The sequence below is a fragment of the Canis lupus genome, chromosome 16, assembly GCF_011100685.1.
Source record: "Canis lupus familiaris isolate Mischka breed German Shepherd chromosome 16, alternate assembly UU_Cfam_GSD_1.0, whole genome shotgun sequence".
NCBI lineage: Eukaryota > Metazoa > Chordata > Mammalia > Carnivora > Canidae > Canis > Canis lupus.
Window position 1 is genome coordinate 49,243,357 of NC_049237.1, and position 15,366 is coordinate 49,258,722.

Genomic DNA, 15,366 nt, shown 5'->3' on the forward strand with positions numbered 1-15,366 from the left:
AGATAACTTGTTCTGGCAAATACAGAACAGAGGCTTTAGATTTAAGATAAATACACCAGAGAAAATCAGTGTGTCTGCCTGTCAGGAAGAGCAGCCTGGCCCGGACATTCCAACAGAACTGTGACCCAGACCTCATCACACACTAGGAAGTCATCACAGAGGTATCAGCTGGAGGGGCTATCATATGCTATCAATGGAGACACTTTTAAATTTGTTAGAGAAAAGTTAGCGTCTACCCCAATGTGTAAGGCATGGAGAATGGACAGAATGGTAAAAGGGGAAATGTCTATGTAAAGTACACTAACGAAGTTAAGTCAGCAACATATATTATTCATCAGATATCAGATGGAATAGTCAAAAACAACAATAAAGTCACAAAACAGGTTGATTAAGAAGATGATGATGTCATTGATCGAGCTCATAGGACACCTAGAAAGGAGAGGGGGTTCAGATGATGAAGCCAGGGAATATCCTCGCCTTGATTTAGACTTACAGGTTTTGGCAAATTGTTGGTGCTCATAAAAGATTTGTCCAGTGTCCTCATTTCCCCTGGGAAATGCATATTCTTAAGGAGGAAGGAGAAAATTAAGGCCTGAGATCATGTCTGTCTGCTCCTTCCATTTGTTCTTTGTTTCTTTCTTTCTTCCTTCCTTCCTTCCATCTTCCTCCCTTTATCCTTCTTTTTCCACAGCAATTCTTATGTAACTATTTATATGGGAAACTATTCATAAATGCCAGACACATAAAGATTCCAAAACCAAAATTTAACTAGACTCTGTATCTTTATGACTACCCATATGCCAAGGAGATTTGCAAAGCTGAGGAACGGTGACCTTGAAGTCAAACTGTCCTGCCTCCTACACTTCCTGTAACCTCAGGCATTTGTGATTCACTTTCCTCCTTTGAAAAATGAGGCTAAACCAACCTCTGCAGGGTTTCTTGTGAGAGTTACAGAAAAATAATATACTTGGGACATTTGGCAGGATGCTTGAATCATAACTGATGCTTAATAAGTGATAAATCTTTAATAGTATTCATTTTCAATTCTACCTGTTTTGGCTTTTTGACAATCGCTCTACAGGTTTAGAGAAGTATATATCACTCTTAAACTTGAACTAGTAATCTTAGGTTTCTGGGAAACCATCTCTTATGTGTCTAATTGCATGTTTTGAAAGTAAAACTATAAAGTTGAGGAGTAATATTACTACTATGAAACATTTTCTAAAAAGCAAAGAAAGCATGAAGTGCATAGTAACATGACAAATGAAACACGGCATTTTACCTCAGTCTTACTTGCATCGGCCAATTTATACGGATAATACTGTTTTTCTCTCTCCAAAATCATTGTTAGCAGTTTTACCTCACAAGGGACAACTGAACTCAGTGCTTCTGGGTTTATTTTCTGTTGTATTTCTCCAGGTCAGCCTGTCTATCCAAAGCAAAGTATATACTCAGTGAATGATTTTGTTTGTCTAGTAAAGAGGCAGAAGTAGAAAAGGCAGGTCTTCAAAACCAAACCAAACCAAGCAAAACAAAACACAGTCTTGTCTATATTCAACCCAAATCTCCATTCCAGCTAAAGTATTAATCTACCATCTATAATGTTAATTCTGAGAAGGTTACCTTCTGGGGACAAAGTTTTCCTTGTATCGGTTCATCATTAGCTAGCATTGACAATGACTACTATTTTGTGATACTTAATAAATGATGTCTAACTTAAAAATCAGGTAAATGTCACGTAAAAGTACCACACGGAGGATTGAGTCATTGGGCCCTTCAGACCTAAACTGACTTGAAGTGTTAAGTGTGTTAGAAGAAGAGTAATGAAACACTACTTCTCAAAGACATGCAAATGATGCTTCCTGTTACAGAGATGGTTTTAAAGATGTAAGTGTCTATTATGTCATGATTCTGCAACAATTTATTTGCAATTTAACAGCATAGTAAAGTCAAACATTACCATTTATTGCCAATTGGAAAGGGGGAAAAATGGGAAACTCTGTGTCTAGGGAGGGATTCTGTAGTTTGGCACATTTGCTGGTTCTTAAATTAACTGCTTTTCTGAACGAGCTTGTCTATGAGTGTGTGGTAGCCCAATGTTCTTCTGACTAATTTGGATTGCTGGAGGCCATGGAATCATTGAGTGGTTCCATTCATGAACAGCAGATGATGCATGACAAAGCTGTAATGCTCTTAGGAGGAAGTCAGCTAGGAAGAGCCGTTCTATACCAGAGGGGGTTTTGATAAAACTTCCATCCAGGCTACAAATTGTAGACATTGATTTGAAATAAATTGTGACTGATGATCAGTCGATGACGATTTCCATAATCATTATGCCGTCAGTAATTTATCAAGGTAATGATATTTGTGTCCCTCATGCCACATTCATCCTGTACTGAGGGCCTGAAGAACATGCTGTGATTTTTAAAAGCCCTTATTAAGAACTGACTGGTTGTGTTATACTTCCAACTGTAAAGTAATCAGTGGGATGGCTAAAAGTGAATAAAACATTTAAAAAATCCTGCTAGGTTTGTAATAAAATTCTTTTGACAAAACCTTCTATAGTAAGAAGACAGAGATCTTATGCTTACAGCATTTTAATTAAATCTCCTTTATCAAGATTGTTCAGTGTAGTTTGCCAATATGCTTTGGAAAGAGATATTACAGCATGCTGGGCAAAGCAATCTGCCAAAGAACCTCCTCTTAACCCTCCTGGACCATTTTTCCCCAGCATACTTCCGTTCCTTTCAGATTACAGCTAATTCTTCCTAACCATGATTTTTAGCCTGTACACAGTCAACATGTACGTCCGTATCCTGCCTTTATTCCTGTGAGATACAAAATTAATGAATAGTGTTCCCATCCTCAGTCAGGAAAACACACACACACACAACAAAAAACAACAAAGCAACCCAACAACTAATGACATTAAACACTAAATGTCCTAAGTATCTCTTCATTAAAAGTTAAACTGAGCTGAGAAAGTCAGCGACAGTGATGTAATTAACAAAATTAACAAATGTGTTTTGAGATTGCCATTATGAAATGAATTATCATTAGATTGCAAATGCTATGGGATCATTTATTTATTTTTATTTTTTTTTTGTAGAACATGGTTTAAATACACATAACCCAACACAGCTTCAAGAATTTTATGAACAGTTCTAGTTTGGCATCTTAAAAGTGTAAGTTAGTATAAAACAAAGTACTTTGATTGGAATCAGAAAATAGAGTATTTTAGATATTTGTTTTAAAAACTCTACTCGGTTCAGGGAGACATGTTCCTGTTCCTCAGAGGAGACCAGGCATATAACACATGGGCAGGAGGTCTGTATTTAAAGATCAGATAAACAATAAAGTTACTTGACGTTGAATACATAAACTTGAGTTTTTCTGAAAGCTAAAAAGTATGTAGATACAACTACAGTTGCTATCTACAAACTTCCATTTGTTTTTGAAATATCCTGTCTTCACTAGTCTAAAATAATTACTTTGGCTCTATGATCTCAACTCTTGATGCATTTGTATACTGCCTGGCTTGGCTTCCTGGCTTCACATGTTCTTCTAACAGCTAACCAGGCCATATGAGATAAAACTGCTTCACTTGCAGTGGCAATGTAACTTGGAAACTAAATAATTTTGGATGTGTAGAATGGAGTGAAGGAGGGGATTGAAAATAAGGCAGTATACTTAAAAGCCATCTCAAAAGAAAGGTAATTTGAGCTGTGTCTTAAAAAAAAAAAAGACTTTAAAAAAAATCAAGGATGCCCTTTTAGAGTAATAGGGAAATTTTAAGAAAAATATGTTGCCAATTATATTTTGAATCTTTTGACATTAAAACAAAAGACATAGAACATATAGAACATATCACAAAAGTAGTAACTCATTTATGTAAAAAACACTTAAGGAGAATATCTGTATTCATGAAAATCATGGTTGTTATAGTAGCATGGTTTGTAGATTTGTAAGCATTATAACTGAAATTGTTAAAACTCTCAATATAACAAGTATTACTATACTGCAGAAATATGGATTTTTGTTACACTTTGAAAACAAGTTTTGAGAAAGAAAGCTTCCTGTGCAGCTTTTTCAAACAAATGCCATTTAAAAATACTTTAAATGTCATCTGAAAAAAGTAAATACCAAAATTTATTTCTAGACACACTTGATACAAAAATGTATCAAGTTTCTATTAAAAGCATATAAGATGATTTATTCTGTGCTATTAAAATTTTATCTTGTTCATCAAGCCATATTGACTAACAAAGTACAGTTAAAGCTGTTAGAATTTTATTTGTAATCCTTACTTAAACAAGGAAAGGGTTACACTGAGAAGCAAAAACAAATGAGAATTAGAGCTAAGTAGTAAGTGAAAAGAAAGAAAAAGAGAAATCTTGCTGTTCCCAACACCATGGATGGACCTAGAAGGTATCATGTTATGTGACATAAGTCAGAGAAAGGCAAACTGTATGATTTTACTTTCACGTGGAATCTGAAACACAGAAAAAGAAACAAACCAAACAGAAACTGATTTGTAAATACAGAGAACAAAGTGGTGGTTGTCAGAGGGGAGAAGAGTGGGGAGATGGACCAACAGGTGAAGGGAAAAAAGAGGTACAGATCTCCAGTTATAAAAGAAATAAGCCATGAGGATGCACAGCACAGAGTAAACAGTCAACAAAAATCCTGTAATAACCATACGGTGACAGATAGTCACTCTGCTTATGTGGGGGTCATTTCATGATGCATACAAATATCAAATAACTAGGATCCACACCTAAAACTAATAGGATAGTGTGTGTCAATCCTACTTCAATAAAAAATTGAAATTAAATAAAGAGACCATTAAGGAAAAAAATATCAAACTGACAAACAGGGTAAGAAAGGGAAGGAGGAAGAAGAGGGGGAGGGTGGGAGATGAGGAAGAGAAGACAAAAAAAAGCTGAGAAAGGGGAATGAAATTTGAGAAGACACACTTCATTAATGAAATGATAAGGGAGGTGGGGGGAGGTACTTTGAATCCCAATATGCAGACAATCCCAAAATAGCAGCTCTGCCTTGCCAACACCCCTTCCTCTGAAGAAGGAACAACATTTATTTCAGCAAATTTCCTGCAAGTCATGGCAAAACTACAGAGATTACCTTTGTGTCTATCAACAGATCATAATGGGTATTTCAGAATGTTCAAAGATAATTCAGGAGAATTCCAACAATGTCTGTGTAATGTCATACAAAAGGACCTGGGAAAACTCAACATACATCAACTTGAAGGATGACACCATATTCCATTAGCTTGCTTTTGCTTTGACTTTTTAAGTGGCTTTTAAAAACATTTTTGAATTTTTAAACACATTAAAGAAACACTATAATGCTTTTTAGTGTGTGCGTATGTAAAGTACATTTTTTTTTTCCTGCAGCATAATTGAAATCTAATTAATCATTTTCTCTGGAGATTTTTTTTTTTTAAAGACAACTATTGTGACAACAATAGAAAAATGACTTTGCTCATCATCACTGAAAATGCTTCAGTTGGGGCAACAGTATAATTTTGTGAAAGCTTGTACACATTTTTATTAGTTATGTTCACACAATTTACATAAGAAATTAACCATCCAACTGAGATGCCTGGGACTCTCTTACATCTTTCTCAGGACAGGCATTATTCCCTTATCTTTTAAAATAAGAATCTGATTTATCAGCTCTTTTAACTATATTGATTTCTTTTCCATTCATGAATTAGGGGAATGATGTTTCCCCCTTAGTTATAGACTCAAATATTAAGTTTTTTTCTCATGACGATTTCAGTGCGGATTTAATTATGTGGAAGACCCCCCTTACTGTAGCTGAAATGGGAATGTTTGTTCATACTGCTTATGAGTGAACTGTAAACTTTAGTGCCAAATGGTTATTTTCTGCTTATCCATCTGGAGCTCACAAAACAAATGGATGTGTGGGTGTTTTATATGGGCAAGCCAGTTGACTCATAAAGGAATCTGGTCCTCCTCTTGAATTGTGTCATCCGCTCAAACAGCCCCTGACAGCAGCTTCTACCCTCTACCAACATTCCTGTATCCGGGACGTTCAGGGCTCCCTAGTTATTCTAGGTCCTTGAAATTGTATTTTGCATTTGAAAATTAACCTTGGAGATTCAGGGCTGACACTAATTCATCAGGTCACTGTTTTCCATTGCAAACCTCTTCTTAAGTCCCTCCACTGTTTTCCTCCTTCAACAGATTTATTCTTTTGAACTTGGGCATTTCTGATATTTATTATATTATTATTTTTATTATCACCAAGAATCCTGGTATAAATACCCTGGTGTTCATTTTGCTAGGAATGTTGGGGTTGATTTGATGATTGACATATGTCAGGGTAAAGCAGTCAGCCTTTCATTGCTGTGCAGTGTGAGTACCGGCAGGTAGAAAACTGTTTTTGGATTAATAATAACTAAATTTGAAATTAAGTACCCCCTTCCCTCCAGATTGTACTGTGATAAGGTTATTCATAAAAAATATTAGGATGTAAACTTTTCTATAAAATCACATTTATGCTGTGTCTCATTGATAGGGTTTAAAAATTGATTCTACTTCTGGCTTCATTACCAACAATCTGAGATCAAGTTTCCTCATGTCGCTGGTCCTTCATTTGTGAAGTTACAGTCATTAGGTGACCTGTGAATCTTCCAGCTTAAATGTTCAGCCTACATGGGCCCTGTATGCTGGAATGTACATTTAGGGCTTCACAGGACACTACAGACACTTGCAGAGTATACTCTTTGTTAATTCACTTCAATTTTAAGATGAGATTCTATCTTATACTGGGTTCTCGTTTATTTTTTATTCTTCACCTTTAATTTTATTTTTAAATTTTATTTTATTAAGATAAGAATACATAGCATAAGATATATCATTTTTTAAGATTTTATTTATTTATTCATGAGAGACACTGAAATTATTTATTTATTCATGAGAGACAGAGACAGAGAGAGAGAGAGGGAGGCCGAGACACAGGCAGAGGGAGAAGCAGGCTCCCTGCAGGGAGCCCGATGTGGGACTCTATCCCAGGTCTCCAGGATCACTCCCTGGGCCGAAGTTGGTGCCAAACTGCAGAGCTACCTGGGCTGCCCAAGATCTATCATTTTAACAAAATTTTAAGTGTGCAATACAGTATTGTAAATTAAGGTACAATGTTCAGCAGATCTTCATAAATTATTCATCTTCCTTAACTGAAGCTATGCCCTTTGATCAGAAATTTCTCCTTTCCAAAGCAGTCAACCATCCCACTTTTGGTTTCTGCTCAGGTCGTGATCTCAGGGTTGTGAGATCAAGTCCCCAGTAGGGCTCTGTGCTGGGCACAGAGTCTGCTTGAGATTTTTTCCCTCTCCTTCTGCCCCTCCTGCTTGAGTTCTTGCTCTCTCTCTCTCAAATAAATAAATCTTTAAATAAAGAGAAGTTCTTCCCCCCGCCCCAGACATTCCAATCTTTGATTTCATGATTTTGACCATGTGAAATACCTTATATAGGTAAAATCACGTAGTATTTGCCTTTACTTGCCTATATGTAGTATTTGCCTATACGACTGACTTAATTAGCATTACTTTACATAATTCCTCAAGGTTTGTCCATATTGTCACATACTGCAGAATTTCTGGGCTCTAATATTTAAGCCTAGAAAGCTAATAGTCCTCGTTAATATTATATATGTATCTGTATACACACACAAGAATACATACAGTGTATTAATATATCTACCAAAAATGTCTATCTTGTTTATATTCTATACATTCAGTATATCTATAAATATACATATATCTTATTTATATACACATCTTCTATTTCTATCTAATATACAGTATATTAAAATATGTGTCATAAGCAACACAGTTAATTCACCCAGTAAAGGGGGGCGGGGAGAAAAAAGGTAAATGCAAGATTTTGGTTATTAAGTGAATTTAGCTTTTCTGGAAAAAAAAATATGGGTCATATAAAACCCATGAGTAGGGTAGTTTTGGGGACAGACTGGAGAGAGATCAGTGCAAATGATACCTAGTCAAATTAAATTTATCCCTTAAGCTTTCATTTGATTATGGCACAATATCTATTTTTGCCGAGAAGATATTGTACCTCAATAGCAAGACAGGTTTCCTTTTTATTTTTTAATTTAATCAGTTAAAATTACCTTACTGCTAAAGATTTAGGTATGTAAAGCTGTGAAATTACTAATTCGCTGTATTCCCTGTTCTAATGCCTTCCATCTGGATAGGATTTTCATATCTAAAATATATCCATATGGAAATTCTGGAGCTATGAATTTTCTCCTGATGTGGCAACGAGGCTTCCAGCTGCTGGTGTTCTGAAAGCCGCATTGTCTCACCACAGGAGAGCAAGGACACCACAAACCACACTGTTGCTGTACCTTTCCATGTAGGACCTCGAGAAGGGGGAGGAGAGGACCCTTCCTATTTTTGCTGCAGTGAACAAAACTTATCATTTGGTTTTAGCTGTCATTTTGGTCGAAACACTGTGACTGTTCTTAAAAAAAAAATTACATAGCCTGCAATTTACCTATTCGATATTCCAATGCATTTGTGCACTATAATATGGTTTGTTAAGGCAGGGCCCGTGTTCCACAAGCATCAGAATCACTGGTGGTGGCGAGTGGAATACAGATTCCTGGGCTCCAAGCCCAGGATCACAGCAGAGATGATGTGTGGGGCTTCTCCTCATGTGTCCCCAGTGTCTAGCCCTGAGCCTAACACGTAGGAAGTCAATAAATATGGGTTTAGGGAATGAATTAATGAACTTTAAAGAATAAGAACCATTACTCTATTTTCTCTAAAGAGAAAAACCCAAGTTGGCAAATGCAAACCCAAGCAAAATTGTCATCTTACTATTAATAATCTTCTAAAAATTTGGGCCAAAACGATTCAAAGGAAATTCCTACTAAATTTTAAGTTGAGTCAATGGGAAAATTAGACTTATTCTATAATAATCCACCCTGGAGACAATCTTACAAAGTATTCTTTTAAACAATCTAATTCTTTCTAGAAGTTCTCTCTGTACCAGTCCTGCAGTAAAGTTCACATCCTTAGCAATATTCCACACTTTTCCAAAGTTAGAGTTAAAAAATGTAATATAGCATTAAAGAATTTCCTAATATTTGTATATATGTTTTCATAAATTATATACGGACAAGCTTCCAGTGACTCAGGAGTTTTGGACAATAAACAGTTCTAGCATTTTAAAATTATTCACAGAAAATCATATAGTCAGGAAAGCAGTAAGAATAGCGGGAGAAAGAGATTGGAATATAGTTTTTAAAAAGTAGGAAAATAATTTTAAATGCCAAAAACTGAACAATACAGTGGAAAAAGAGAGTATACAAATGAGAAAGAGAGTTTGTAAGTATTTTTCAGAAATGATGAAAAACCTTAGTATAAATAGGAATGATGAGAGTTGTAAAGTCAGGAAGCAAGGAAATGAAGGAAGGTGAAATATGCCAACAGGATAGAAAGAGAAGCGTGAGCCACTGATTTATCTTTCCCTGAGTGAAGCACATGTGCCCTCTTCCTGCTTGACTAGGGATCAGGAACACAGGATGGAATCAGCAATGATCAATGTTTTGCAGTAGACTCAGGGAATGGTTTATCTTCAGTGTGGGACTAGCTAAATTTCTTGCTGCCACAAGTCCTGTTTTTAGGACTAGAGCATTTATAAACATATGAATGAAGGGAAGTCTTACCAATACTAGGTCCTAAGATCAGAGAAGGTGCAAATTCTGTACCTGGATCTATGAACCCACCCATGCACTTGATAGAGAAAAATAGTAAAGTAAGTATGCTAGACAGGGGGGTTTCTCAAACACTTAATTTTACATCATATGTATTTTTGTATATGTATATGGGTATATAAATATATATATATGAGGTATATTTCCTTCTCCATCCACTAACATTTTAGTCTAAAAAAGTATAAAGATATATCTAGCAGATTGTACATTCCAACATTTAAAACAAGTACAATAATAATGAGTAAATATTTTTTTAAAAAGTGTAAGCATTCTATGAATTTACTGGCAAAACTGGACCGAATTATCTCACTTATCAATAGCATTTCATAATTGGAATGTGAAATATAATTTATTACTATATAGATTCAATACAGCCATTCAAGTACTTGTTAAAATATTTAAAAACACTGCTTACCAAAAAAATAGTCCCAAGTTTTGAAAAGAAAAGGACAGCATATATGTCTAAAAAAATAACTCCCCAAATTCAATGCAGTATATATTTAATTGATTTACTCTTTAAGTGTGCAAATTTCTAAACAAAGAAGACTTATTGATCCCCAATACCTAAATATCACATTGCATGAATAACAAATGATATAAAATATGCAAAATAATAGTACATTAGTCTAAATAACACTAATAAATTGCAAAGCTTAGCATGAAATTGAAAATCACTAATGGAACATTGTGCAGTTTGTTCATGCAACAAGCAAAGACTCATACATAATGTAAGAGTACAACTGTTAGCAGCAGGCTCAGGGAGGGCAATTTAAACGTGTTTTTATGGATAGGCTAGATTGATCTGGAAAGTGGTTCCCGAGGAGATTCCACTTACCCCGAAGAGCATCTTGGGAGGTTGTCATGATTTTCCATCTGTATCTGAAACTCACATTGGTTAGATAACTTGTATTCTTTATAACAAGTTTTATGAGTTGAAAAAAGTAGAACTAATTTGAAAGAGTTATAAAATCACTAGTAATAATAGTCATTTGATCTGGAATTTTCTTCCATGGCACACTTCTTTTTGGTATTTAAGTTCCATGCACTTTAATTTAAAAAAAAAAAATCTCCTTCATTTTGCAGATAGCACCTAATGTGATGAAAGCTAAAAACATGCCTAAAAGATAAGACTCAATGTCTTAATGTATTGGATTCTCCTCCTGACAAGAGTCAATATTATACGGAAGTTAGTATATGACAGGGGCTACCATGGACCCCATCCAAGGGAAGTAAGTTATTGAACAAATCAGAAGGAACTTGTTCGGACTACATTTTAACCATAAGTTGGTCCCTAGGCATGGAGATTGATGATAACATTATTAAGTAAAGCTCTAGTGTTTTCTACATTTCATTTTTTACCTTAATATCACCTCTAAATTTAATTGGTATTTCAAAAGAGAATATAGTTTGAATTTGAACATTTTGTATCTAAAGGTGAGTGTAAGGATGAGAGTTTGAAGGTGATATGAAGTTGTCAAAAGTCATAAAGCTGCTACTAATTTCAAGATAAAAATAAATTGTGTTACTGAAGGAAAAGCTTAGCTAACACAACAGGGAATATAATAACGAGTTCACCTAATATAGTCCCTAAAAGTGAAGAGATTTTAGTCAAAGGAACTTAGAGAAGATGGAATCTGTTTGTAATAGAACACTCTGGGGATGTAGAGTAAGTAAAAATAGAGTTTTGTCCTTCACTCCATTCTATCCTCAATGGTTCATTTATGAGCTTCCTTCTGAATTACGATCCTGTGGGCTCATTTAAGAATTAGGAAAGATGTAAGTAGTATTCCTTGCCCATCTGTCAGACTGCCTATGATACTTTAGTGATCAATAACACCAACACAAACAATTTCAATGTTAACATTTCCTTGAAAAAGAGATTTTGAAGCATACTTCATTCCATACTATGCAACTCACCTTAGAGATATCTGGATTTGGTCTATCATAAAACAATTGTGATTATGCTCCGGTGACCTCTTAACATCTTAAGCTAATTGACCCAGCTATGGAGTGCTCAGTCAGAGAACACCTGCTTCATGCATGATTTGCTACTCCCGAACATTAAATAGTAAATGGATTAGACAAAAGGGAGTGCAGAGAAATATTTATTATGTGGTGCAAATATTAAGTTTTAAAAGATTTTTATAAAACTCATATATGGGGAATTGGTTAGTTATGCACTTAAGTCATGCTAATTAAAAAGCCTGTTATAAGAATAAAACAAGAAAATAAATTAAGCAGCCTGATTTAGAATTAGATGCTTAAAATAGAATAGAGGCTTAAAATAAAAGAATATTTAAAAAGTGAAACTATAATATGGCTTAATATGGCCACTTATATTTTATTTTATTTTTTTATTTTATTTTATTTTATTTTATTTTATTTTATTTTATTTTATTTATTGGAGAGAGAGAGTGAGCAGAAGGGTGGGGAGAGAGAGAAGCAGACTCCCCACTGAGCAGGTAAACCAACACAGGGCTTGATCCCAAGACCCCAAGATTATGATCTGAGCTGAAGGCAAATATTTAACCAACTGAGTCACCCAGGCATCCTGTGTATAATATGGCCACATGTAAAGAGTAAAAGTAACCTTCTTTTCCCCTTGATTTTCATGGGTAATAAAAAGAAAAATAATATTTCAAGCTTCCAGTCTTTCTATTCCAGAAATCACAGATGATCTTACAAAGCTTCTTAGCTATTATTTGATTATTTTTGTTATTTAAAAATTATTACATTTAACTATAATTTTTATGTATTTAGTGATGAATTTAAAAATATTATCAGCAAAAGATATTCTTATAATGTTGCATATAATCAACATTCCAAATTGGAAAAAAAAACTTCATAAATAGAAACTAGTAAACATATGTAGATATGAAAGATGAAGAAAAAAAATCACATGTATCACTAAATATGTACTTAATATATTGAAAGTGAAGATTGCTTTATCTGTAACAATGCTCTTTGAGTTGATTCTGATCCTCAGGGTTCAACAGCTAATAAACTCAGTCTGCTGCTAACATTCAAGGGGCCTTATTTTTATAGATATCAATTTTTGGCTTCTTTCCATGTTGAGTAGCACATAAACTAACTGATACATTGATGGAATTTTTTGGTTTTCTCAAGAAGTCCACAAATCTATGAAGCTCTATACTTCCTTTTCTTTGTATATCAAAAATAAATGGGCAAAGGAAATATCTGGAATATATTATTACTGCTTTAAAAGGCATTTAAACACTCTATTTCAAGTGAAGTGGTATTAAAGGATATTTTTTTAAAAAATCCAAAATCTAAAAGAATTGAAACACTAAAAAAGGCTATAAAGAATGGAAAGCATGTTTGTGCTATAAAAATACATTTATAAAACCGAATCTGTATTTCTAAAACAAATGTTAGCATGTGATTCTCAAACTTTATGATGTATGGAAACCAAGTACACTATTATTTAAAAATGGAGACTATAGGGGAGCCTGGGTGGTTAAGTTGGTTAAGTGACAAACTCTTGATTTTGGCTCAGGTCATCATCTCAGTGTCTTGGGATCCAGCTGCCTCAGGCTCCAAGCTCAGCAGGGAGTCTGCTTTGGGATACCTCTCTCCCCCTCTGCCCTTCTCCCCACTCATGCCCTCTCTCACTCTCAAAATAAATAAGTAAATAAGTAAATAAATAAATAAATAAATAAATAAATAAATATCTTTAAAAGAAATGGGAGATTATAGGCATCACTATCTGGTTCAGCAGGTTTGAGGTGGGACCTAGAAATGTGGATTTTTAAATAACCTCTTCAAGATTTTCAGATGCAGCTGACCTTCGGATATGTTTCTGAAATGCAATTTTAAAATGTGAATATTTATACAGCCAAACAAGAGACTTTACAAATTGCTGTCCCCTAAATTGTAACTTGTTTTTAAGGTATACAGTATTTTTGATCATTAATAAGAAAAAGAAAATTCTATGCATCATTAGACGTAAAGTGTCAAATAGTAGAAGGTAATTATAGAGATAAAAATTCTCAAATGAAAATACATAGATTTCAGCCCTTTGATAAGTATATCTACATACCATAAGAAGAATCTATTCTAATTATAGTCTTGTTGAGAGGCTTTCTAAATTTATAGTAGAAACTGACTGAATTAAAGTGCTCATTAAACTATAAGCCATTGACAGTATCTAAGACAACATAGATTCTCAGGAAAAAAAAACAATAATAGCAAACAAATAAATCCTTTTCTCATTTATAGTCATTTCAGAAAATATTCAAGCTAGTAATTGAGTGAAGGTGAAAATCAGAAAAGTAAGCAAAACATTAAAGCATTCTTTTGCCTCTGGGAGCTTATGTCAAAATTTTGATCTTGAGATTTGTCATCTAATTTCCAGAAGCAAAGTAGTTCTAAGCCTAAGGCTCACCTAGAGTATAGAATCTAATAGGAAATCTTCCTCCATCCATGAACCTGGACATCTTCAGCAGAAGGGGAAATAATAAAATAACCCCTGGCTCAGAAGATTGCAAGCAAAATTGTGTATATCTTAACTAGGAATTAAGCAGGAATAATATGGGAAACTTACTCTGGCAGTTAATGAATAGAAGACAGACCTCTCCAATGTTTGCAGCCTGAATATTTGAGGTTTACTCAAATACCTCAAAATGGAATTTAGTTTAGAACAGATCCAGACCCGTACCATTCTAATAGCATTTACAATCATTTTGGAGAAATCTAGTGCTTTGCCTTTTTATTTTTTATTTCTTTTGAAATCTATTTTAATATTCAAAAAATAGCTATAATAAAAAATAGTTCATAGCCCAAAAGATAAAAACAAACAGATAAAACATGAAGTACATACAGAAAATAAGACATCATAAGCAGGAGCCAGCAGAAGTAACAGACAGCAGATTCAGACTATAAAATGTTGAGATATTGGGATTATGAGCCTCAGAACACAAAATACATATACCTAAAATGTCTTAAGAAATCAAAAAGAAAACCATTAAGGAAAGAACTCTTAACACTAACTGTGTAATTATCAAAATTAAAAAAAAAAATCAGTTGATTAACAATAGTTTAGACACAGCCAAAGAGAGAATAGGTGACTTAGAAATAGAACTGAAGAATATATACTGTATACATTGTGTATATATATAAATATATTCTATATATATATATATATATATATATATATATATATATGGAATTCTTATTGAGACACAAGACAGTGAAAATATGAGAGGTTAAGAGATATTGAGAATACAGTTAGAAGATCTAACATACTTCTTCTTAACATTTCATAAGAAGAGAAAAAGAAAGGTGGTAGACACAGTATCTGAGGAAATCATGACTGACAAGTTTTCAAACCTATTGGAAAACTATCAATTTTCTGATTCCAGAATTCCAGTGAGAAATCAGCAGTGTTAATAAGAAGAAATCTGTATCTAGACACACTATTGTGAAATTTCAAGATACCAAAGACAAAAAGACTATCTTAAATGTAGCCAGAGAGAAAAGACAGACTAACTCCATAGAAGCAAAACAAGAGTTAAAAAAAAAATCTGTGAATTTTCATCAGAAACAACACACTAAAGA